General features: G+C 40.1%; 1 long non-coding RNA gene across 2 annotated transcripts; it reads left to right on the top strand.

Moving 5' to 3' along the window:
* The first annotated feature begins 1,076 nt into the window (after window positions 1-1,076).
* On the top strand, window positions 1,077-20,073 carry LOC108505114. Of its 2 annotated transcripts, XR_001877390.1 has the most exons (4): window positions 1,077-1,332; window positions 12,785-12,885; window positions 14,411-14,512; window positions 18,317-20,073. It is a non-coding gene; the product is annotated as an uncharacterized LOC108505114 (long non-coding RNA). The 2 variants fall into 2 exon arrangements; XR_001877391.1 differs by lacking the exon at window positions 14,411-14,512 and having other exon boundaries at window positions 1,083-1,332.
* The last annotated feature ends 5,377 nt before the right edge of the window (window positions 20,074-25,450 follow it).

Genomic DNA, 25,450 nt, shown 5'->3' with positions numbered 1-25,450 from the left:
GGTAGGGTGGTTGGTTTCCAAAGTAAGGACACTGCTCCACTTCATTCAGGTCTCTACAGAAAATTTCTTCCTTTCCCTTCCATTTAGAAAACAAATCACTGATAGCTATATTTTAAGTGATTTTGGGGGGGTTTGGTGTGGGTTTTTTCTGTTTTGTTTTGTTTTGGTTTTTTTTGTTGGTTTGGTTTGGTTTGGTTTGGTTTTGGTTTTGGTTTTGGTTTTGGTTTTGGTTTTTAAATATACTATTTCAGACCTGCCACTCAGTTCCCATTCCTAATAGGAATGTGACTCAGGACGCCACCACTTCTTTCTAACATCCAGATACAAAGTTATCTTCTCTTGTAGTTGCACAGCTTGTTACCCTGTCTAAGAGGGAAATTAGCTGAGGTTGATAAGAGTTTGTTCTGTTCCCATCCAAGGAGAGGTCTCTAATGAACGCAGGAGCTGGGAGAACTTCAGATGAGGCCATCACTCCTCTGCTGAACACAGACTAATTTATAGCCCCTCTGCTGTGGTGGAGTACTAAAATTGGATGCTTTTAAAGTTAATGGCAAATCAAAGCAGTTTACCCTTTTGTACTCAATCATGATACAAGCGAAGAAAATCTTGCAAAGGCCACTTTCATTCTGTTTTTGAAAAAAAGAAAAAATAATACTTCATGACCTCCCTTCCCTTTGGAACTGAATTTAGCCTACCAGTGTCCTTAGGAGACCAAAGCATGAGGCTGAGCTCTCACCTTCCTAAGGATCCTCAGTAAATCCGTGTGATTAGAAGCAAAGTACAAATGATGCAATAAAATGCTGGGGAGTATCCCATGATCCGAGGGTGGGGGTAAGCTAGGAAAGTTACACTTTATGCTCTGGATGTCAGACTTGCCACCATCTCTGGCTTCCCTATCTCTGTTTTCTTTTTTTTTTTTTTTTTTTCTCTCATGTGCTCAGCCCTGAGTTTCCTCTCTGGCTGTGAGGCAGAGCTGAGGGATGGGGAAGATGTCTGGGTGCTCTACTTTGGTTAGAGTTGTGTCTCCTGCCTTCATGACCTTGTCACACCCAGTGCCCCCGCCCTTGTGTGCACAGATGATGACCTTGACCCTGCAGGTCTTTTCTCCTGCGTCCCAGTACGAATTGTCAATATTGAATGACATAAAGTCTGATTTCAGGGCTGTTGTGCCCACTGCTGCCTTGCTGTTTTCAAGATGCATTTTGCCTACCAGCTTTCTGTTGCTTTATGGAGAAAACTGACCCTGCAGACACGTATATGGGTGTGGTCTCTAACACTGCATTCCATCTTTGAGCCATTCTGCAATGACACATGTGACTGTTCATTTAACAGGTGAGTGGATGATTTGGCAAGTTCCGTGAACTACTCCAGAGACAACTCAGATAATCCAGAAAAGTCCTGATATCTTCCCCACAAAACTTCATGTTTCTGCAGAAAATGCCTTTATTTTATTTTAATTTTTCACCTCCCCAAGCTGAAAATCTGAGGGGAAAGTTCGAGAAAACGTGCTGCAGACTAATTCTCCACTGGTTACCTTGGGTGGAAGTCCCTAATTACTAAGTCATCATCATCTAAGAAGTTTTCTGCTACCAGAGCACACATGAATCAGCAGTGAAGCTCTGTCACAGGCTGCCTGTGGCATGGTTTGATCTGCTCTGGTAGAAGATTGATACTTGCTAATGTTTTTATGTTCCTAAACTACTCACTGCATTTTCTGTGCTGCATACAACAAAAGAGAACTTGTTTGCTTCATGCCTCTTCAGCTGTAACTTTCATACTGTAGTAGTTGTGCTCCTAGAAACAAAAAATTATCACTTAAACATCTGAGTAAGTAACAGTACCAGGCATTCTCATCCCAGGCTGCCCATCTGCATGAATTACTAATTTATGAAAGACATTATTCTGCATATTTTTTTTCTTGAGGCTGGTATTTTGGCTAAATCTGAATAATTTCTCTAAATTTTTTGTTTGTTCTACTGGGGAAAAATGAAGTGAATACCATTTAATAATTGCTACAAAGCCAGAAAACTTTGATTTTAATTAATGGCTGCTGCCTAACCAATCTATAATTCCTGAGAGACTGATCCTTTTTCCTGTGCACAGTGGTTGTGAAAGAATAGGAAAATGTACTGAGTGATAAATAGAGTTTGAAATAATTAAAAGAGGATGAACAAAGCACAAATTCTAGGAAATATGGGCAGAGGCTGATTTTTGCATTACTCATTCTTTTTATTTTTAACTCAAATTAGGGACTGACTTTTTCTGTACAAAGTCTAGTGTTGTGGCCTGGGCTTTCCTGCTGTTGTTGCAATATGGCTAAATATGAAAGTACTAATGAGGTTTCTCAATAAAAATAGTTGGTATTCCAATGTTCCAGCTACAAAGTGTGAACATCAGTGACGGATGGTTTTCAGTTGGGTCACTGTTTTGGGTTTCTTTTTTTTTCCTTCTCATTCTCTCTTTTTTTTGCCACTGTATTTCTTCGAATTGTTGGCTTTCTGGTAAACTGAATGTTGCAAAATTACTTTCTGTAAAACGAAGCTGAAACGAAACCGGAATAAAAATGGAATTGTGCTCCAGGTATTAATTACGGTGCTGGAATGCTGTTGCAAATCTGATTTCCTTAAAAAAATGGATTGTGTCTGTAAATGCATGAAATACACAGGCATAGACATTACAGTCAAGAAATTCAGCGAGAGACTTTTTGATTTTTCAGTGACTCATGAGTGATCTAGGTTTCATCGCCTTTCCTTGTGGTGACTCTTGTGCTCCCCGACTCTTAATGGACCTGTGAATTAGTGGGGGGGCAGTTCCTGTTCCTGCCTTGCAGCTTGACACGAAGGGACCACTGAAGCTTTGGTTAACTTCTCCTGCCACCTCCTGGACAGCGTTATAAATAGCTTTTCCCGCTCTACAACCATAAAACCTCAGGAAACACAGTGCTCACACGTATCAGGCATTGACTTGTGAAATTATCTTGGCCTCCCCGCTAGCAACTTTTCAACACATACTAATAATGCCATCAATTAAATTTCTTCCCCAGGAGAAGAACTCGAACCCCAGAGTTAAACACCAAAATGTTAGATGAAATGTTTTAGCTCCTGTAAAAACAAAATCCTTCAGCACAAAGTCCTAACCAGCAAATTAACTAGCTGAGATAGTGCTGCCTTTCACTGACACCAGGGTGTAAGGGAACAGTCCCACAGATCTTGAATAAACTTTTTAATAAATATCTTAAATGTGCGGATGCTTAGACTTTGAAACACATCGTGGGACATCCTTGTCCTAACACTAAACACGGCTTTTTTAATGACTAGGTTTTATGGTAGATTGCCCTAAATAACAGAGAAAATGCTGTGCAGGGGTAAATGGCAGGGTGGATTTAATGGCAGTCATTACAGATCTGGCCTTGCAGTTCGTGGCGCTCACTCGCACTGAGATGCAGAGACGTTTCCTGTTCTGAATCCGACCACCAAGTTTGAATGTTGCTTCCTGAAGAGGTATTCAAGAATAACGTTTGTAGTACTGTGCCAGAGGTAAAGTGCAACTTAATCTCCCTCCTAAGCATCCTGAGTGGCTGTAAACACTTCTGCTGATGCTGTTGGCAGCTGCCATCATCAGAGATGCTCTGTATTCTGAAGTCACAGCAGTAAATAAATAAGCACTGTACCATGTGCCTTCTGAATGCATTGATCTTGTTGTTCTGAAGCTACCATAATGAATTTATCTCCCTGAATTACTGCATTTTTTTTTTATTTTGAAATTTAAAATCCCTTGGCATGACATTTACTTTGAAATCCTTGGTGTGTGTCTCCAGTGCTATTATGCTGCAGAAAGGCAATGCATTCGTCCACACCTGCCAAAGGGTTTTCACGTTTTTCAACAGGTTGCCATGTAGTTTAAAAATCATACTTTCTAGTGCTTGCCTCCCACTAGCTAGTGAAATGAAAACAGTGGCTTTCTTGTCTTCTACAGTATTTCCCTGACTTGGATATTCTTAATTTGTGTTGGCATGGCATTGTCTTTTGTGAAAGACTGAGTTAACAGAAGCTTTGAGAGGGAAAGATCAAATGGAGCAGTATAATTGTATTTTATCTCCAGTGTAACTCAGGCCATAACAACTTATGTTGCAATTCCTTCATCAAACTTGTAATTTATATTTGAATATAAATACTCTATCTTGAAGAAAAATAGTGAGACATTAATGTGTAGCTCTTCTTGGTCCTGTGTCCCAATGTTTGATTAGTTTTGCCTCAGAATTACTAATAGAGCAGCTAACTCAGTTTTAGGCCAAATGCATCTACTGCTGGTGTGCAAATGGAGTGGTAGAAATCCATTATGGAAATCTACCCTAGAAATGGTAGATTTGCCTCCTAAAATTGGAGCTCTTGGAGCAATTAAGTGCTACATCAACTCAGATTAAACTCGGTAAACAGTTTGATGCTAAAGAAAAGCCAGAAGTTATCTTTATATAATATTGCTAAAGTGAAAAGTTACAACTCTTCCTCTCAAAGTTTTCAAAAGAACTGGAACAAAACTGCATCTCATTTTGAAGTAACTTAAAATCTTAGTTTCTCTTTCAGTAAGCAGAGGAGGGAAGTACCCTGTTTTCCATACATTCCTCTTTAGGGATGTGACTTCACATTTTTTCCTGTTTCTGTAGCATGTAACAGTTTTACATGTGGAACAACAGCCACCTGTATAATCATCCAACTGGGAGGTGTTTTGTAGTTTCAGCAAGGCTACTTTAGGTAACATTCCACTTCTTATTCCTCAGTGGATCAGTTAAAAAGCTTTGGTGTCAAGGACTCTCTTAAAAGACAGAGTTTGGCCCACAGTTTTACAGCTCATGTAACGAAAATACACTTGGTGAAACATATGAGGAGATGTGCTAACCAGAAACTACCCTCTTTATAAAGCATTTCTAAAAGAAAAACAATTTGGGAACACAAAAAGGAAGTATCGAGTCTGTTTTTCTCACCAGGAGACAGAGAGGGACAGTGTGGCACAAAAAAAAAAAGACATAGGAAAAAATACTATCTGTCACAAAATCATAAATGAGACTGGCTGAGCTTAAAATTCTGTAATGCAAAATTTGAATTGTAGGTGCAAAACCTCTCTAAGTGAATACACTGAGGTTAAGAGTTGTAATACCATTGTAAGGGATTAATATCAAATGAACCTGAGGACTCAACAGGATGTTGGAATCCAGCAGGTTCTTAGGAGTCAGACTAGGGAGTTACAGAGCCAGAAGAGAGTCTGAGGCACTGAGAGATGCCTTGAATTCTTTACAGTCCGTTTAAAATATTTTTTCCCCTTTGTGAGATATAATAATTGTATTTCTGTAAGAAAATGGTATTAAATTGTGTAGAAGGGCTCTTTTTGATTTATGTTCTGTTTATGTTGCGTCTTTTCAGCAGAAATACGGAAATATATAGGCCAAATATTTGAAATATGCTAGATTACTGAACATTTTTGCGTGATAAAAACTCGGGGCAAGAAGAAAATAAACCGAAGAACTCTCAGGAGGTCATTAACATTTTAATCAAGTGAAAGTTGCTTTTCTCTTCATAAAGATCATTTTTTGCTGGCTCCCTGCTAATCTATGGAGACGTGATGTGAAAATGGCACAAATCACCACCGTGCTCGGCTCTTCCTCTGAGTCTGCAGTCTGAGTATCTTCACAACTCGTGCTTAACTGAGCTACATTTAAGGAATCTGGATTCAAAAACTGATTCCAGTTTCATCTGAGGTGGGCATTGCTCAGCTTGCACCTTCCAGAATTTAAGGGTTTTTTCACCTCAGATGAAATGTGTTGCTTTTGGAGGTTTTACATCCCCAAAGTCTACAGGTGTTGTGCTCAAGTGTTGTGAGAGACCATGGGCACTCTTTTAGCATGTGGTATAATGCCATAGTGTCTGTGGCACTATTCTGTTGCTACATAAAAATTGTCTCAGTCAGTAAAGAAGGAAATTGGGAAAATGTTTTGTGTAGTCGAGAATTTCAAATATTTTGTTTGGCAGGTTTAGGAGACTTGTCTCCTAGCAAGAGCCACTTGAAATTAATGTTATGAGAAATGAGATTTTCAGCTCTTCCTTGATATTGAAAGCATAGAAACCAAGACGTATTTCTTAAAAGCACTCTGATATATGAATTTATAAAAGCATCTAATGTTCAAACAAGACAATACTGCAGGTCAGGGCTTACCTGGTGAATACTAGGTTGCTATCTAAGGTTCCTTAAAGCAATTAAAAAAAAAAATCACTGCAACTTTTCATTTGAATATATGGCTACTATTGTCTACATCTGCTTCCTTCTTCTGTTTTGCAAATGTATTTGTAACTTACTGTGTGTGTCACTGGGAAGAAAATATGTGGAAATCTTTCCATAGTTCAGCAACATTTCCTGTGCCAATACCATAAGGTGTATTGCTAACCACAGTTTAGAAGAATTTCAAAGGAGTTTGTGTATGGATTAGTTCTGTCAGTCAGTTAAAGGTGTTGGCTTTTAGTTTTTTTGCTTATACAGCTAAACCAGTGCTATGTCTAAGGAATATTTAATTATGCCAGTCTAAAAATGCCTTATATCATTGTTGTTAATACACTGGCTATGTTTTACTGCTTCTTTACTGCAAGTCAGTTGGACCAGGTGTTGCCAAACCTAATTTATCTGGGCACCACCAAGCAGTCAGGTCCCTGCTGCAGCTTCAAGAATGGCTTTGTTGCAGCCTGCATCTTCCACTTTTACCTCCCCTGTCACCAATTCCGTGTCCCTGCCCTCACCAGTCATGCCAAAGCAACAGCTCTCATCCTGGCAGAAGATTGGCAAAGGCGGCTTCAAGCCCAAGCTTGAACATCCTCCAGTGGATGTTCTTGACGGAAATAAAAAGAGTTGAGTGAGGAGCAGTAAAAAGAGTTAGATTTGACTTTGAATTACTGGTCTGGCATGGTGTGTGCTGCTCTTCAGCCATCGGTCCCTTGGCTGCTCTCCCTGAGGTCATGCTGGCCCAGGGATGGAAAGGAAAGACCTTCTGGTCCATGGTTGTTCCAGACAGGCACTGTGAAAACCAGAGCACGTTCACAGGGGTGGGAGGAGGTTGCAAGAAGAGGTAAATTGCTTTTTAAGATGGACCCTTGGGCCCAGCCCTGACCCAAGGGCTGACTTCTGGGCCAGGGATGGCCATGACCAACCCTGGTGACCAGCTCTGGCCCAGCCCAACTTGCCACTGTAGTCTCTGCTTGTGCTCTGATGGTCATTTGGTCAATTCTTTTTGTACAATAACTTATCTTTTAATAAGTGTCTTTTTTCCTGGACTCTTTATGCATAAGAAAGAGTGGGGCTTGATTTGCCATGGATGATGGAACAACAAACCCCATTTTTGTTTGTTCTTTATCATTTGCTCAAATGGTCCTTTTTTTCCCAGTCTACTTGCTTCAAATTTAAAGTGTAATATACCTCCAACTTATTTTATTTTTTTTTCTTCTTTTTTTCCTTTTCATTAAGGGCAAAAAGAGTTTCTCCACATTGTTCCTAACAATAAGATCTATAATAGAAACCCTCAGGTTGTTGTGCAGACGGCCTCCAGCTTCATTTACTCTTTCATCCCCACCTGAGCCTGAGCATTATAAATATCCTACCTTTTCAGTGCAGCTGAATGGAAAATAATCTTGGTGTATTAAGGAGAGAGCCAAGAAATAAAACTTGCAGGGAAGAGAGGGGAGGATAGTTAAATGCAGACAAGCAGGAAAAGGGAGAGAACAGCCAGATCTTAAGAGCCACCTCAGTCCAGCTCCCCTGTCTCTTCCTGCCAGCCAGCTGCAGCAGTGCAGTGGGCACAAGTGGAGGGGCAGCCACGTTGTGCCCCCTCAGCAGTCGCAGCTTAAACAGCCAAATGTTTTTGCACAGCCCCTGTGCTTCATTTTTTGGCTCTGGGGCGATCCAGCTGCTACTTCCTCTTTCATCACCGACTCCCAGCGTGGGCTGTGGTCGCAGGGAAACCTTCCCCTACCCTCTGTGTTTCCAAACGATGGCTCTGCCACTCCCTTTCCAGCTTTTCACCTGCGGTGCAGTCGTTGTGCTTGCTGTTGCCACATCCTTGACTTTATGCCCGCGCTTCTGAAATCCCCTTGAAGAACACACCTCTCTTTCTGGGGCACTGCTTGTACAGTGACCAGCACAACAAGAGGTCAGATTGCTTTGTCCTCCTCAGCATGTGCCTGGTTGGGGATCCCCAGTTTGAGTGGGTTTTAGCACAGGTGTCTTCGTTGCCAACCGAAATGGTCTTTCTACGTACATCTGTTTAATGAACTTATAAGTCAGTACATGCAGCATGCAGCTACATTTTATTCAGGTTTATGCTTCACAGAATGAAACAGGGAGAGACAGATTTTCTAATTAAAAGAAAGGCTGTATATTTGTCTGTTGCCAGAACGTTACATAAACGTGTTCTGCATGCAGTTAGCCTCTTATATCAGCAGAATTTGATGAATCCCAATTTCATGAGCTCTCTTGACTGAGGATGGATTATTGCACATTTCCTGTAAGCTGCTTAATTTTTATTGTTATATGACATTCCTTGCTTAGCATAAAAAATGAATAACTGAATAGCATTAAAAAGGCTAAGAACTCTCAGCAGTAGCTGTGGGGGAGTATTTTTGATCCTAACATGACCAAGATGCCATATATATGAAATCATGTGTAAATTTTCAGAATTTTTTCCACAAAACAAACTTTCTTCTAATCACTAGTTTCAACAGCCACTATAATCCAATAAGGGAGAAAAATCCTAAAGGCATAAGTGATGCCAGAGACGGACAATACATGAATTCTCTAGTAACATAATAAGTCATTTACTAAAAACAAATCATCAACAGCTTGCTGTTCTGCAACAAAAGGAGGCATAACATAACCTCTGTGGTATTGATTTGCTGTTTGGATTAGCCTAGAAGGGAAAATAATTCCTCTTAAAGCTGTTAAAAGAAACTATCCTTGCCTTTAGAAGCTGATCTAAGATTACAGATGTCCCAGAAGTTTTCTAACTTGTAGCTGAACATTAAGCAAATAATTTACTTCATGTGAAGTGTAATTATTAGCTAAAGAAAAAAAATCTGTAAATAATTTCGCCCATTGAAATAGTTTTAGATGTGACCAAAGAATTCAGGATGAGTAATGACTAATTTTGACCCTTATTTTTCTGCTTATGGTATGCAAACAGCCAGGTCATGGCTTAATTTAATTTCATTAGCAGCATCTGATGAAGTTAATGAATGATTTTAATCGCCCCTGATTTGCTGATTTTCCAAAGACAATACAGGAGAAGTGTTACTCTGTGTGTTATCTGCAGATACCCTCTACTTGATGCTCTCAGAAACTGCATGCTGAGGGGGTGGATCTTTGATCTGGCCTGGTATAACTGTTCTTTTATTCTTGTATGACTGTAAACACAGTGCATTATGCAGTGGTTAGATAAATGTGCCAGCATTTCTGATTCAAATACTCATGCATAAGATTTTACAGGGGTTTTTTTCTGCAGGAAGTCTTCTGCATAGGACACTGAAAGTTGCATATTGTGAATTTTAGTAGTCAAATTAAATATACAGGTTCTCTTCTTGATTTAAATTTCCATTCTTTATTAAGAAAAGAAGAAGAAAAACTACAGTTCTCAGGGAGGCTTAAATTGTAGGGTATCCCTTCCCATTCTATTCCTAAGCATTCTGGCCAAAAAACCCCAAACCAAACCTGTTTGGATGGATATGACAGTTTAAGCTTGTTTCAGAATGATAATCCTTATGCCAAGTGAGCTGGATCCATGGATTTTCCCACTCAAAGAAAATCCATTTTCAGATGAGATAAATTTTCTCACTCTTCTTTGTATGGAGTTCCTGTGAAGCTATTAAATAAGATGTCCAATAGCAGCTTGTCACCAGGGAGAAAAGATAAAGCAGAAATATGTTTGTCTTTAAAATATTTCAGTTCTTGGAAGGGCAGAATGTAGAGATTCCACCTTTTAATGAGCAATCCCTTATACCCCTGTTGATTTTACTGATGTTAATAAAGCTCTATTTGGCATAAAAACAACCATTTGCACATGTTTCTTTCCAAGGAATCTGTTTTAGAGATGATTATTTCATTAGAAAAGGGAGAAGGAAGGGAAAAGAATTATTGGTGGCTTATGGACCAGGCCTGCTGTTCAGATAGTATCAAATTCACAAAATCTAATTTGAACAGATGTTGTCTGGCTAGGAGTGTGAAGGAATATTGTCAATTACTCCTTTTTCTGTGATTCTATTATTTTCTTTTTTTTTCTTTTTCTTTGTTCAGGAAGTCCTCCAAGGGACATATATTAACACATTACCCTCATTGCTCTCTCAGTCCCATTACTGGGGGAGGTGGAGTTTGTCACCCTGTTGTATGCAGCCTTGCAGATGAACATGTAATAAAATTCCTAGGCTGTAATTCACAACTGAAGAAGGTTAAGACATTGGACAGAAGCGTCCTTGGAGGCTCCACATTGCAAGCAGGGTGTCAAGAATAATGATCACAATCTGCACTCTGACATACACAATCTCTTATTGACTCAGATTAACACTGGACTAAAGGCTGTCAGTGCAGTGGCAATAAACAACAGGAACAATGAAATTATAGTCTGGCTTCTTAAAAATACCTCTCCTTTTGGATTGTTCCATGCAAATGAAAGGTAGGCAGGGTGTTTCCTTTGCACCCACCTTGGTCTGTGACTTATGTATCTAAGAATGTAATTTAGGCATTTGTTTTGCACATTTTGACTGAGTCCCACTCCTATTTTCTTGGCTCTGGCACTGGACCCATCACATTGGCCCAGATCCACCAGTGAGTCTGCGAGTAGTTATGCTGAGCATTACTACACTTAAATTTCGGGCAGCTGCTTCCAAATTCCTCAAATTCTTTCAGAAACCTCAAGAGGGTGCTGAAACTGCCTGCACAGTGCATAAGGGGGGGGTACATGCCCCAAAAACAACCTGGGGACACGTTTCAGACGGCCCGCAGGTGACGCAGGAGAGTCCAACCGTGCAGTTTGTGACCGCAGGAAACAAGGCCCTGGTGTGGTAGCTGCTTATGGATTTATTTTAATTGGAGTTGTTTTACCTGAGCAGCATCTCAGGAAGTGGTCTGTGTGTGCCAGTACTGGGGAATCCTGGGTTTGGTTCCCAGTGCCAAGGAGGTTGGTATCTCCCGCTGCGTGAAGCATTGCAAGTTGCCTCTGGGCAGAGAGCAGAGCCTCTCCTCAGGGAGGTGTCTTTACCACTTGTCTACTACATAATTCTCTTGGCTATGCAATCAGGAAATATTTCAGCTCCTCAAACCCCCAGTTCTTCAAGGGGAGGAGTCCTTGTGGCTCTAGGGAGGGAGCTGTGAACACACCTGGGGCTGAGGATCACAGGTGTTCAGGACAGCAAGAGTCCCCCACCACTTCTAAACATTTGTTTTTAGCTTGGAGATCCCTGGAGCTGCCATGCAGTTCTATTTTAGGGTCTCTCAGCAAATTGCAGCCCTAGAGGAGTAGGTTTGCAGAGCAAAACTGTTGGTGCAGAAGAGACAGCAGTCACGCAGCTTGAGAGGTTTTCCTCTGGACTGGCTCTAGCCTTGGCCTGTGTGCAGAGAGCCCGTGAGTAGCTGGATGCACACCCAGCCCTCACCTTTTGGGAGAGATTCACTTCAAGGCCACTGCGTGTGTGTGCATGTGTGTGTGTGCTGTGATCAGTCCCTAATGTGAACCAAAGTACCAGAAGCAGGGATCGGTTCTGTTGCCGGTGTATTTTGGTGCTGGAAAAAAATCTCTGGAGCAGTTAATTAGGGGTGAGATAAGAAAGGGTTTATTTGCCAAGGCAGTAGATGGTATACGACGCGCGCGCCGGCCGTGCCCGAGAGGTTACATTTTATAACACCATCCATCCAATCCCAGATGTGTCCACCCCGCGGCCTTTACTCTGGTCCGCCCCGGGTCCACCCCCTGAGAATTGGGTCTGGGGTCCTTTTGGGACCACTTACTTCATCATCTTCAACTTCATCAGAGCACAAAGGGTACATAGTTACCTAATTCCTGACCTATTCTGTGGTTTAGGCCCAGATATGCTGTTCTGTCAACTGTCTAGGCCTTGCCTTGACAAAAGACTAAACACTTCTGCTGTATTCAGAAGCAGGATTGATATGGGGAGCACAGAATGGGGTAAGAGGGTTAGGGAATGCATAAACAAGGGTACTGGAGAAAGGGACAAGGGACAAAGAAGGAAGGGGTTTCTGCTTTTAAACCTACTTATAAAACTCATAAGTCTTACAAATATTAGAAAAATAAAAACCATTAGGGGCTTAAGGCATCAGTTCAAAAGTCGTTCCCAGTCTGGATTGAAACACCAACGCTGAGACAGCGAGCAGCAGAGCATTCCCGTCAGGCAGAATTCCCTAGCTGGGATATAAGACAGCTGCACGACTCCAGTAGTGCATAAAGGTGCTTATGGTGTCCTAGGTCCTTGAAAATTTAAACTACACATCTGGATTTCACACAGAAATTGGTCGGCACAAGTGGCATCTTCAATGCTTCTCTGGGGTGTAATCCTTACCTTATTCACACATTGGTTTGCTTGTCTATAAAGGATACATACAGTGGCGTTCTCTTATCCTTCTCCTCAGGATCCCAGGAGCAGTCTGAGAGGGATTTCAAGACTATATAGACAAACAATTTTTATTTTTTTCCCCATCCCCTCACATGGAAAAATACTATGGTTGGATTTGTTATGTTTTTCTGAAGGTTCAATACAGGAGATGAGCATCATTTCAGCAAGAAAACATGAACTGCTGGTGTCACCAAACAGTTTTCAACCATGCAGTTTCTGCTGTGGCAGATTGCCAGTAAGTGATGACATTGGGTTGGCATGGTACTCCTGTCTCTGGCCTTTTCCCAGACCAGAATGCATGCTGGGAATCCTGCTTTTTTTTTTATTTCTTTTTTTGCTGAGAACTTAACAATTAGGAAGGCATAGCCTGCTTCATTCCAACAGCTCAAAAAAGGATGAAGGAACACTGCCAATATTTCTTTCATCACAGATTCCCTCTTCTGCAATGCAAACCAAAGGTTTAAATCTAATTCCTACACAGCTAAAACAGAAAAAAAAAGAAATCTGAAACCAGCAATTCAAGAAAGTAGGAAACCAGGAACTCAGTTTTCTGGCATCCTGCCCCATCTGCTTCCCTCACCTGCATTACCTGCTCTTCACCAGCCCTGTGCTCCCTTGCTCCTGGTCCCATGCCTGGATTAAGAATTGGGGTTTAACATTGATTAGCTTCTTCTAGCCTGCTGTTTACTGAAAAAATCTGGGGAACAAAGAACTCAGCTACACAGGAATGTACCTGGTACAGTATCTCCATTTGTCTTGAGGTGCTGCCCCTATGGCTCAGGCAGCCTCCCCACAGGAACTGTCTGGGTGGGAGCATGTGACTGCTAAAGCAGTGAATTAAAATAAATACAAGGGTTAATGAAAACATAACGAAATCATTTAACAGATTTTTCAAATTTCTTTAAAGTAGACCCAGTCTTCTTTTATAATTTAAGCAATTGCCTTATTTGAGTATTTTTAGTCAGCCCTCCTTAATTTCCCCTCAGCTGCCCTAAGTCAGAGCCCAGGAGGTCGTTGCATCACTCAGATGAGAAAGATGTAACTGCAGATACTTTACCCCATGAACACACATGCAGGTACCTCGTCCTCCCCTCATGTTCATTTTGGCTCTAACACAGGAAAAAACCTTGGCACAAGGTTGGTGCATTTTGGTGGGGTGGATTCTGAGAAGCTGATGTGTGCACTGTTCTATGGATTATTGCTCATGAGCTGCTGCAAAACTCAGGCCGTCTGCACCCAGAGCAAATAATTCCTTTTATTTGGCAGACTTTAAAAAATAGAGAAAGAGGGAAATAGAGGCCATCAGACTGTTCCGAACAAGAACATCCAGAATAGTAACAAAAAAATGTTGCTCCTGTGTTGCACAACCATTAGAATCGCTCACCATCAAAGGTCAAAAGCATTAACCATGTTGGTAACATTTATAAATAGACTCTCTATGGAGCTTTACCTTAAGTGGAATGGATAAACACTTTGACTCAGGAAGACCAATTAGAACCAGTGGGATCTTTTAATTTAATAGCTGCATTAAGCAAGATGCATGAATGTTGGTACACACAGACAGGGAATATTTTCACTGCTTATGGAGTCCAAAATAGAATGCAATTTCAACTTGACCCCCAGAAAGCCACAGTACAGCTGGTCCTGCGTGGCTGTGGAAGAGAAGGAAAACAGAGAAAGTTTTTTTTCTAGCCCCATGTGACAAGTAGTGCGTCTCTTGCCATCATTAATGTGTAGAGGCATGTTCTTTGTATCCACAGGGATAAAGTGACCCAAAAAGTGGATGGGAGCTTAGACCCCCTGCACAAATGGCAATCACCAGTGGGATCCAGACTGCATTCTCCCAGGAATTTAGGATGCAGGTGTTTTTAGCATACCATTTGAAATGTTTAACATTACATATTGGTTAAAGATGTTTGCTGAGTACTCAAAACTCAGGAAATGTTACAATTAAGTGTGATTTGGGTGTTTTAATTTGTAGCACTTTGTCCCTGCCTAATATGTATGAGTGGCAAGAGTATATGCAATATTTTTTCACAAGCACATAGGTTGGTCTGTGTTTGAACCGGTTCCTGCCTAGTGGGAAAAGGCTAATAGGTAAAACCTAGTCACTAGGAATAATTAGTTTCAAATCCACATAGTGAAAGTCTCTCTTGACTGTCCAGACTGATTTGTTGTACTGGGAGCTCTTTCAGGGAATCAGATGCTGGTGTCTCCTTATTGAGAGCAGGCAGGAGGTGAGTGGCTCTGTTCTGTGCTAGGCAGACCATTGTCTGTCTTACGGGGATGGCAAGTGGAAGGCAAAAGTCAGAACTGTCTCTGTAAAAGTGTCTCAGTTTTTATTCTCAGTCTCTTCACTGGGGTGAGGAAAAGTAATATAAATTTATGGTCCTAAACGTTCTTGTTCTCAGTCTCCTCTTTAAAGGTTTTTGGTGAGAAATCCTGTGATGAAGAGGCACAGTCACTCCTGGTTCTGCATTCTCCCCCTCCACTATTAAATGCTAAGATGGTAGGAGGACATTACTTAGAGAGTGATGATGGAGGCACTGGGGATTTTTGTTAGTGTGAAGAACAGGAAATATGCTATAAATACAAAGGTAAATTTGTAAAAATGTGAATACTTTGAGGTAAATTTCATTTTTTCCCCTTAGTTCCTCTAATTCCAGTGACATGAGTCAGATCAGTAAAAAGGATAAGAAATGAAGAGATGATGGTTGAATGGCAGACATTGGCTTGATGCCAGCAGTTATTTGCCTTCATTTGCTTGAACATTCCTCTTGTAGACAAGCAATTGCAAATAGAATTTAAAAATAATCACACCAGGAGCGTAGTGATGCCTCTTTGATCGCTGGAGAGGAAGCACAGTGGGTTACCAGGTGTGAAACCTTTCAAGCTTATTCATGGAGCAGGTGTTTGCAGCCTATTTGTGCGCACACCAGCATCTCCCCTCAGGGACTTTGATTTACTCAGAGCTGTCAGGTGTCTCTCTGCAGTCTTCTGCATTTCTACCCTTTGCTGTCTCCCTCTGCCCCCAAAACCAAGGACATCAGTCCCCACAGCCACACTTTTTAGACTGCTGGTTATGTTTCACACCTTCCAAGATACGTGTTGGATTGGAAGCCCTGGCTGTGCTGGACTGCATATTTACCTTTTATCCATCTCTACCGTGGTGCACTCTCTTAGCTTTATCTCTTTTCACTAATGCTAGGTAACCTTACCCATGAAAAAGGGGCAAGAGTAAACATATTGAGAAATAAAAGTTACAGGTAAATAAATACAAACTGTTTTAAGCATCAGTGGGATCTCTTAATCATCCTAACAGAATTTCATACACAGTACAGCCTTTCAGATGCTAAGTGGTCTTGAGAGCTGATGATCAGTTAGCAAAAATGCACCTGAAACTTCAAAATCTACTTTCACTCAGGATAGCTTTACTGTATTTTTTTTCTCATATTCTGATTCTTTGATCAGTTTGATGAATAGTGTTTTTTCTATTCACAATCATTTCTGGTTTTCACTATCCTCACTTTCTAGCTATTTTTCCCACTTTCATTTAACTTCTTTCAACTACTTCCTACCCAGATGGCCTAGTCACCTTTTTTTTTTTTTTTTAGTATTATTAAAACTACTTAAAAATTATAGTATTTTGCTTTTCTTACAAAGATACAGAAGGGTAAGTTCCTCTTTTCTTGCACTTTCTGTCTCCTTTAAAGGTTCTTGATTCACTGGAGTGGTGCCACAGTCTTGTAGCCAAATCATCCTCATTTCCCCACCTGTTTTGATGCAATTGCAGAATTAAAATAGACAGGACATAACTGATTGTCCCTATTTATTTTTCAGCCATAGAACAGACTTTACACATAGATAATAGAGTACAGCCTAGAGCCAGGGTCTGTGTGTATTCAAGCCATTTTAAGAAGGATGATCAGTTCTAAGAATTTCTCTTATAATTCCTTTTTAGCCTAAGTTTTCAAAACAGCTCGTCATTTTACCTACCAGACCTGAGAAAACTAAGAGTGCTGTGATTCTCTAGAGAACGTGAAGCACCTCTGTTCTGAAAAGAGGCTTGTTTACATGTTACTTAAGACGGGTGTTTCAAGAATTGCATTGGTATTTGGATCACCAGTCCACTTTAAAAACACAGCATCCTGCATTGTCCGTGTTTGAATTTTAAAAGTGATTCTCTAAGAGTTACTTGGTTACTTACACAGCTAAAACAAGCAACAAAACATTCAACCCAAATTGATGAGCCCAAATTTGTCTCTTAAACAACTGGGAGAATGAATTAAGGAGTGATATAATCTTCCAAATTACATCTATTACGATATAATAATGCAACATGCCAGAAGGAGTATGAAACTCTCATAAAGGCTCTTAATTTAAATTTGCTTTGAATTGGCAAGACACACACAAACCCAACATACTCAATTTAACTCATTTAAACGATGTCAGCATTTAATTAGACTATAAGGATAAAGTGATAGGATGTTACAGCGCAGATTTCCATGACATCTTACTACTTTAGGGGCAAGAACTTACAGCACTTGGTCCATAAAATAAGGTACTAAATTTGAAATGTAACTCCATGCATATTAGCATAATTAAAATGCCAAACTTTAAAATGCAATTATCAAGTAATAGGAATGCCATGCATCTGTAATGCTAGAATTTCCTTAAAGCACATTAAGGACATGCAACACTCAGCAGATTCCTAACTACTACTTAATTACCCTTTCCACTTATTGCTGCAAAGATGCAGAGTATGGAAAAGATGCACATTTGCCTAACCAAAGGAAGGATTAAGAGATTTTCTTTTGCAGTTCTACTACAGATAGCCTTTTAGTATCTACTGTGTACCTTGCTTCCTGAGCAACTAATGAAACCATCTGCAAATCTAAACTTTAAAACTGTCATTTGAATACTTTTGTTAGCCCGGAGGACTCCCTATTGCATGAATGTCTGTTGCTCTTGTGCAAAGTTCAGCCGTGTAAGAGTTCCAGAGTGCCCCTTAAAAGCTCCTTTGTCTTTGTACTCACCAACCTGCTGCTATTCAAAAGGAAGACTAACCTTTAACACATTAGTCCTTCTGACAGCATCTCCTGTATAATCAATGTTGCAGCTCTCAAGAAGGCAGTTCACGTTTTCATACTACTCCAGTCCCTTTCATGTAATTATCGTAGGGTTTAGAGTTCATTTAGAGGCTGACTTCCTTCCTCTTAAAGCTTTTAAAAAGTTACGTGTTCGAGTCTCGTGATTTATGTTTTTCTCTCTGTCTTTAGTGAAAACAAAAGAAAATTTGATACTTTGCTCATATGGCCTTTAAGATTAGAAATAGCTACCTAAGCTAAGCCCAGTTTAAGGTCTCTCTCTGATCTGAGTTACTTTTCACTGTCAAATACTTCACACAGTGCTCTTGTGCCACATGGCTCCAAAGTGGGGGGGGAGATGGGGAGGAAGGAGTCCTGAGAAACTGCATCTGCAATTACTTTGTGCAGTGCCTCCTCCCCTTGGTGTCCTTGGACAGTTTGTAGGCTACCTGTGAACAGCTTGCCTTGTGTTGTGTGCCTGGTGGTGTTACCTGGTCAGGAGATTTGGGGGTGTATGGGTCTCATAGCTTGGGCAGGGAACATCCTGGTTGAATTCAGGTGTCTCTGTTTTTCTTTCAGGGTCCCCAGGTGATGGTAGCTGAGTCTTCTCTTGAGTGAAGCCTTGTAGTAATCCCTGAAGACTTGGTTTCAGCTTCTCTTATTCTCGATTTGAGTGCTTTCACATCTGTGCTGATTATAAGATTATAAAGTCCTTATTCTGGGAAGATTAAAGAGAAATAAAAACTAATAGGAAAAAAAAAAAGAAAGAAAACCTTTACAAAGGAACAACACACCAGAAACAGCAATAGAGGAACACTGGTGAGGGGAAATCGTTTTTTTTTTTTGAAGAAAAGGATAATGGCATCTGGGGAATGGGTTTACCACAAAAACTCACTCCCTCTGAACATTTCTTAAACCAGCTGTGTGTCTTTTTTGTACTGTCTCCACTTTGAACAGAGACAGGCAAGAGTAAGAGGTTAAGTTACTTCCTTCAGCACCAGCCCAGAGATTCTCTGAGTTGTGTTGGTCTCAGCTCCTGGAGCACTCTGTTTTCTCAGGGAAGGTATGACATTACTGCCAAGACACAGGTGGCTTATGTCTTGGTGCTGGATTTTTTTCTTTTATCACAAATCCTGCAGAGGTGGTGTTGAAAAGCTTATGCAGGTCCAAAATGTTTAGTGACAGTACTAAGGGCTCAGAGCCAGCAACAAGTGTGACCTTTCAGTGCAGGCACCTGGAACTGGCACCATGAATGACAATGGAAGAAAAAAATTCTTCAAAGAGCAGGAGCTCGTTTAATTTCCCTTTACATTCACTGGACTGATGAACACAATTAACAGCTGCTTCACTGAGAGGAGTTTTCACTCAGTTATTTCTTTCATCTCAGACTTTGACCCATTCAATAACTGTTTTTACATGCTGACTTTCACATCATTGACTGTTCTTCCCAACCCTGCATAGTAGCAACAAAGGGATTACAGTAAAGTCATTGATTTTTACTCTTTCCTTGCTGCATGCTTACTTTTTTAATAAGTGCAGTAATTTCCCCTGACATGCTGAGATGTGTTCTACATCTTTCATAGGACAATGTATGTATCTGATCAAATACATCAGCCAGGTAAGCCAGCTGACACATCTACTGCTGTTCAGAAAATAGATTCTGCATTGAGTTAACTACCAGAAAAGCAAATCTCCATTATTTCAAAGAGCAGTAAGATTGCCCTCGATACTCATTTCCTATCAGTGTGGGACAGATAAAGCGTTGAAGTGGAAGTCAGAAATCTATTGAATGGCTCATTGACTTGGGACAATTTGGAATGGTTTGTCCTTGTGCTTCTTGACTGTGTGTCTACTTCTGTACCATAATAACTCTGTGGAGGAGAAACCATTTCTGTGCTTGTTTGTACAACCTCTGTTTTGCTTGGAGTCTCCAGGTAATTTGAAATATGTCTCACTATAAACAAAACTGTGAAACATTGCAGCTCCCACCTGTTTTGTTCCAAATTTCACAGGAGTAAATAACTTTGCCTTACAGCAAATGCAGTCCCGTGGTTTGGATTAAAATGATATGCAATTCCAGTTGTCATACCCTGAGGCCTCAAAACCTATTTCCTTGGGTACTGCTTCTTTAAGCCTTCTAAAGCAAAAAAAATGCTTCGTTTTTTTTTCAGAGCTCAAAGTCGACAAATGCGAATGTGAATTAGTCCAGTCCAAATAAGCAGACTAAACGTGGTAATATTAAGGTGGGTAAATAGCTGGTGTAGTGGATAAAGTTGATGGAGTAACGTTGGTGAGCAGAGAATTCACTTAAACAGTAACCAGAGTAATGAAAGCTTAAGATATTCAATCCGTCATTCCGTCTTCATGTCCAGAGAGCAACAGTGCTGCTGGAGAGTACCAGAGGACACTGAGCCCTCATATCAAAAGTACAGCACAACTGTACCTTCTCTTGAACCATGTCCTGATTGCACTGGGTAGCTGAAAGGGACCCCCATGTCACCACCATCTCCATTGTCTTTAACAAAATTCTAGTCAGTGCCAGACTATGAGACCTGAAGTCCTGATCTCACTTTTTTTGTCCCCACCTGCCCCCTTTTTTCCCCCCCCCCCTGTTTCCCAGCGTGTTGTGTATTTCTTCCCTTCTCTTCCTCTCCTTTTGCTCTTGTTCAAGAGTTCAGCTTTGGTAGCTAGGACTGGTTTGCTTTTCTCAAGCAAAATATCCTGATTTGTGGAGGTGTGTCAGACCTACCCACAGCAGGTAAGACCTAGTGCTGGGAACTTACCACTCTTTGATAGCAAGTGAGAGACAGCCTTGGAAACTGAACTGAGTTTTTTTAATCTCCACAGTTCTTTTTATTTTCTGCCCCTTTCAAACTTGCTTTGTCTTGAAGAAAGAAGATCAAGGTTCACCAGGAACAGCACTAGAAACAATAATTCCAGCTCACTTCAGCATCTGTTTTTCTTTGCCATCAGAAGGCACGTTAGTTATTTCCCTTGTTAGCACCCTCTGATAGATTTGCCAAACAGCATGCTTTATGTGTTAAAACTCGGGTGACAAAAGAGAAAGGGAATAACAGAGCCTGGAAAAAAAGTATTTAGTTCTGTACAATCCATATGTTTTCTTTTTTTTTTTTTTTTGTCCTGCCCTTGCAATGATCAGTTACGAAAATTATTATTCTATGATTGTTTGCCATGTGATTAAGGAAGCTCTTGGAACCCTACATCAATGCAAGAATTTAATGTGAGTTGGTCCAAAAGTATCATTCATTGTATGTTTGAAGCATCCTGGTACAGGGGAGCCCACCTGGCTGTGGCCTTTCACAAAGGCTCTTTATGCAAATTACATAGCGGGTTTAATTTGCACGTCGGGAGAAATTTGCACAGAGTAGTAAATAAACACTTTCAGCATTCCTTGCTCTGAGCATTTGGGTTGAATATCCAGCTTGAGCAGAATTTGTTGCCTGTCTTTGCAGCACATGTTTGAAAATGTCACTGTTGCTGGTGATTAGGGCAAGAGATGATAAAGTTTTATGGCTTCCTCAGATAGAGAGAGTATTCCTTTGGGCTCTGGGGGAATAAATGAACTGTCAATATATACTGAACATAGGAATTCATGAGGGACACCAGCAACATCAGGGAAAATACAAATCTAGTAAAAGGTAGGACATTGAGGTAGCCCTGAAATAGGAACCAAATACATCATAACAAAGTTATAAGCCTCTTTCTGAAAGAAAATGATATAAAACAGTAATAAGCAGGTGAAGGGTGTGAAGTTGTTTTCTCCCCATATGTAGTGTTTTTGTTGTTACAATGCCGGGAACAGTTTTAGTATCTATATTTTGAAAAGGCTGTTTGGAAGCCAGAGGGAGTATGGAAAAAGACAATAAAATCTTTGAAGGCTAGAGAACAATTTCTTTGTTTAGTTTCTCAAGAACTGTCAAGTGCACTGTGATGTGATTTCAGTCCTGAAAGACATATGAGAACAAATGCCTGGAACTGGGAGCTAGAGAATGTCCAGGTAGAAACACATCGTTGCAAGCAGCTTAAGACAGGCTCTGTACATCCTGGTAAATGGATGTTTTTGGGGGATGTGATTCAAAACAACTCTTAAGGGTAAAACTCCACAGGACATGAATATATAAGCTAGAAAACAACAGCACTTAAGATCAATGTCTTTAAGCATTATGCAGATCAAAATGTTGATCAGTGTGTTCATGTGTCCAGAGGCACAATTATCCATTAGCAGCAAGCCCATCACACTCCAAGAAGAAGCACATTTATTAAAGGAATACATAACTTTCAGATGGCAACCAGGGCTTCTGATGGGATCAGCTTAAAGTCATCATTTTCAAAGTGACGATGAAAATCTTTCAGACAACACATTTTTAAACAGTGGCTACAAAATTTTTTAAAAGAACATTATTCTTAGTCTGAAGAAAAAAATTGTTGCCCTCTTTTTTGTGTGTGTTTATGTCAATGCTGGAAATTATGACTATTGAGTGACATCTAGTGGATGTGATGATGCTGAACACCAACAATTCAAAGGTAAAAACCTTTTGAATGAAGCCAGACTTGTAGTGCTGGCCAAGGGACCACATGATTAAAATGTTATGCATTGTAGCAACATGTAGGTAACAAGCCAGAGAGACAGAATCCAGCTCTTCAAGGAAATGGAAATTTAAGAAAATCTAAATATGCCAGATTTTTCTTTTTTAGGTCCCTCCAATTCTCATGTAAAAAATCCCTATACTACTTCCTGCTCATTTTGCATGGCCTATTGTACTTCATATAATCTACATGCAGAGACCTTTTACCAGCACAGTCACTGTAAATCACAATCTTTCACATAACCCTTGTACGGTGCTGAAGGCCTTCTCGTGTTGTTTTCGATGGGTATTTTTCCTTTTTCATGTCCATTTCATTTTTTCAGAATTTGATATGAATTTATCCTTGAGGCTTACTGGCCACAATAAGTCTGGAGTTGCTTTACAGTGAATTGATGACAGAAAATGGTAGTTTTTCATCAGAGATTATTGAAGAAGAATACCTGAATGCTTGCCTGCCTTAATTCTCTTTTTGGGAAAATGTATTTCTGGGAAGACCACATTTCAGAAACTGAAATACAGAGACTTCCAATTTTTGAAGCTGAAGGGAAAAAATGCCAAGAGAAAGCTCTTATATCCAAAGGGCACGATTCATCAGGTGTCTTACAGGATGCTTAACTTTGCTGATCATTAAGCACGTAATTGTGAGCTCTGGATTTTTCATCTTGCCCACAGAACTTTCACAGGGCTCTGTAGCACCTTTTAAGCTCACATTTATGAATTTTACTTTACCCAAGTTCACAAATGTAAATTCATTTTTTTCCACATTTATCAGATAAAATTTAAACAAGTCCCTGGATACAGCAAGACATTGCTATTCTGTTGATAAACTCGATCCCAAAGTTTCTAACATGGGATCTGTGGAAGAAGTGGTAAAGAGTACTGATTACTGACAGATTATTATAGTGGAATATAAATTATATGTATTCTGAATGTTAAGTAATTTCATCTATTGTGTCTAACCTACAGACAAGATAAATTAAATCTATATTAGATATGGTCAGTAAAGATATTCTAAGTGTGGAGAATAAAGTGCAGTGAGATCAGTGATTTTATACTGATTTTTGTACCCGAGAGGACTTTCTTAATAATAAATCAGCTTTTAGAGACATATGTTGTTTTGCCATATCTGTTATTTTAAGGACTGACGTGCTGTAACTTCATCTGTACCCACTCACTGATTCCTCCTGCCCAAGGCCAGTGAGATGTTGGCTGCAGAGACTTCAGACATTCCATGATACATCCCTAGGAGATGCTGCTCCATGTGCTCCACTCTCCCATCTTTACCTGGAGCCTCAGGCGCTCTTGGTGCAGTCAGGAGGGGAAGCTGGAGCTGCAGCAGTCACTGTTCCTGCTCCAGCCACAGCCAGGGGGGCTCTGTCTTGTGGTGGGTGGTTTGCAAAGCTGCAGCCACCTGGTAGCAAAATTTCAAATAACTGTTCACGAGCCACTGCTCGTTCCTAGCAATGAGCGTGTCAGAGTGCAGCAGTGCCTCATCCATAATGGTCTGTGAAGGTGGGGAGATCAATACCACACACCTATGAGAAGGGGAGGAGTGAAGTGCAGGCTGCAAGGAAGGATTTAGAGTTGCTTTGGATTTTTAACTCTCGTCCCCCGCTCCTCATTCACCCTGCTTCCCCAGATGAATTGTAGTAGCCATCTATCTTTTAAAGGAATTTAATTTGATTTATTTTTCTCTGTACAAAAAACCTGCACTATATTTGCATGCAGATATCCCTTTTTATAACAACTGCTAGTCTTTCTGTGACGTCTTGTGCCTGTGTGTGAGCAAGGGCTATGTTTTTATTTTAAAAGAAATTACCTTTGTAAGATACAAATCTTGTTTCTCCTTCATTGTATATTCTGTCTGGGTTAACTAAAAAAATAAATTACAGAGTCATTTAGGCTGGAAAAGACCTCCAAGATCATCAAGTCCAACATTTGACCAATTGCTGGATGTCACATGAGAGACGGAGGGTAAGAGCTTTTCTTCCTGGCTGGAAGTTTTGTCGTTGGCTTGAAGGAGCCCTGCACTGAAACTGCCAGTCCGACTCCCAGAATTCCATATGGATGAAGATTCATGACAAGAAGCCATTAGATCATTTTATCTTGAACTGCAAAATGTCAAGGCTGGGATTATTTTTTTTGTTAGTTGTCTTCATTAAACCTGTGGTGAAAAGGATATCTCAGCATTTGAACCAAAGTAAAATAAAAGCTTGTGTCCTGGGGTGGGGGAAACAAGCACCACAGTTTTGACAAGCTCCAAAATACAAAGAGGTATTTTTTAAAATATGCTTGAAGAATGGTAGGCACCAGCATGAATGCCAGTAGCAGAACTAATGTTATGTTCATACATCTCTGTGTTTATTAGTAAGAACATATGAAAATTAGTAATTGAGCCTCCATTACAAATTGTTTGAAGAAATATTATCCTTTAAAGTGATACATTGAGTACTTGCACCTTTCTGATAATTAAGTTTCTATTAACTGCCCTATATTGGCCTGAAAGCATCATAATTTGTCACAACACTGTATAATAGAAAAACAATTATAGAATCACGTAAATTGTTTATCAGCTTAAAAATCGTGTACATTTCATCTTTTTTACTTTTAACCTGAGCTTTTTGTATTATTGCAATAAGAATAGAATTTACTTCCTGAATATTCTCACAATCAGTTATTTCTCCTTTCTATTTTCCTAGCAATAACAAGTCAAAACATATCTAACCCTAAATTGCTCCAGAAAACAGTAATTAAAACAGTTTGATAAAGCAAACTGCAGAAAGGAGATATATATTCTAATAAACTGTTTAGATTATATTTGTGATGCAAACGTGTGCTTTCCCAAAATAAATGAGGCTATCACTTTGTTGTTACAGATATCTTTCATCTATATAAAGATGTATTTTCATTTTAATTTGCAGTTTGTTATGTACTTCCTGCAATCTTTCCCCATTCCTCATCTTTAGAGTAAAAAAATACATACAGAATAAAATATATGATCTGTAATATGGGAGCCAAATAAGATTATCCATTCCTTTTTTATTCTTTTAGTGCTTTTCTCCCATTCTAATCAATATAAACCTTAATTCACCTTTTACTAATTATT

Source organism: Lepidothrix coronata, unplaced genomic scaffold (assembly GCF_001604755.1).
Source record: "Lepidothrix coronata isolate B3197 unplaced genomic scaffold, Lepidothrix_coronata-1.0 Scaffold183, whole genome shotgun sequence".
Taxonomy (NCBI): domain Eukaryota; kingdom Metazoa; phylum Chordata; class Aves; order Passeriformes; family Pipridae; genus Lepidothrix; species Lepidothrix coronata.
This window is presented reverse-complemented; position numbering and strand designations above follow the sequence as displayed.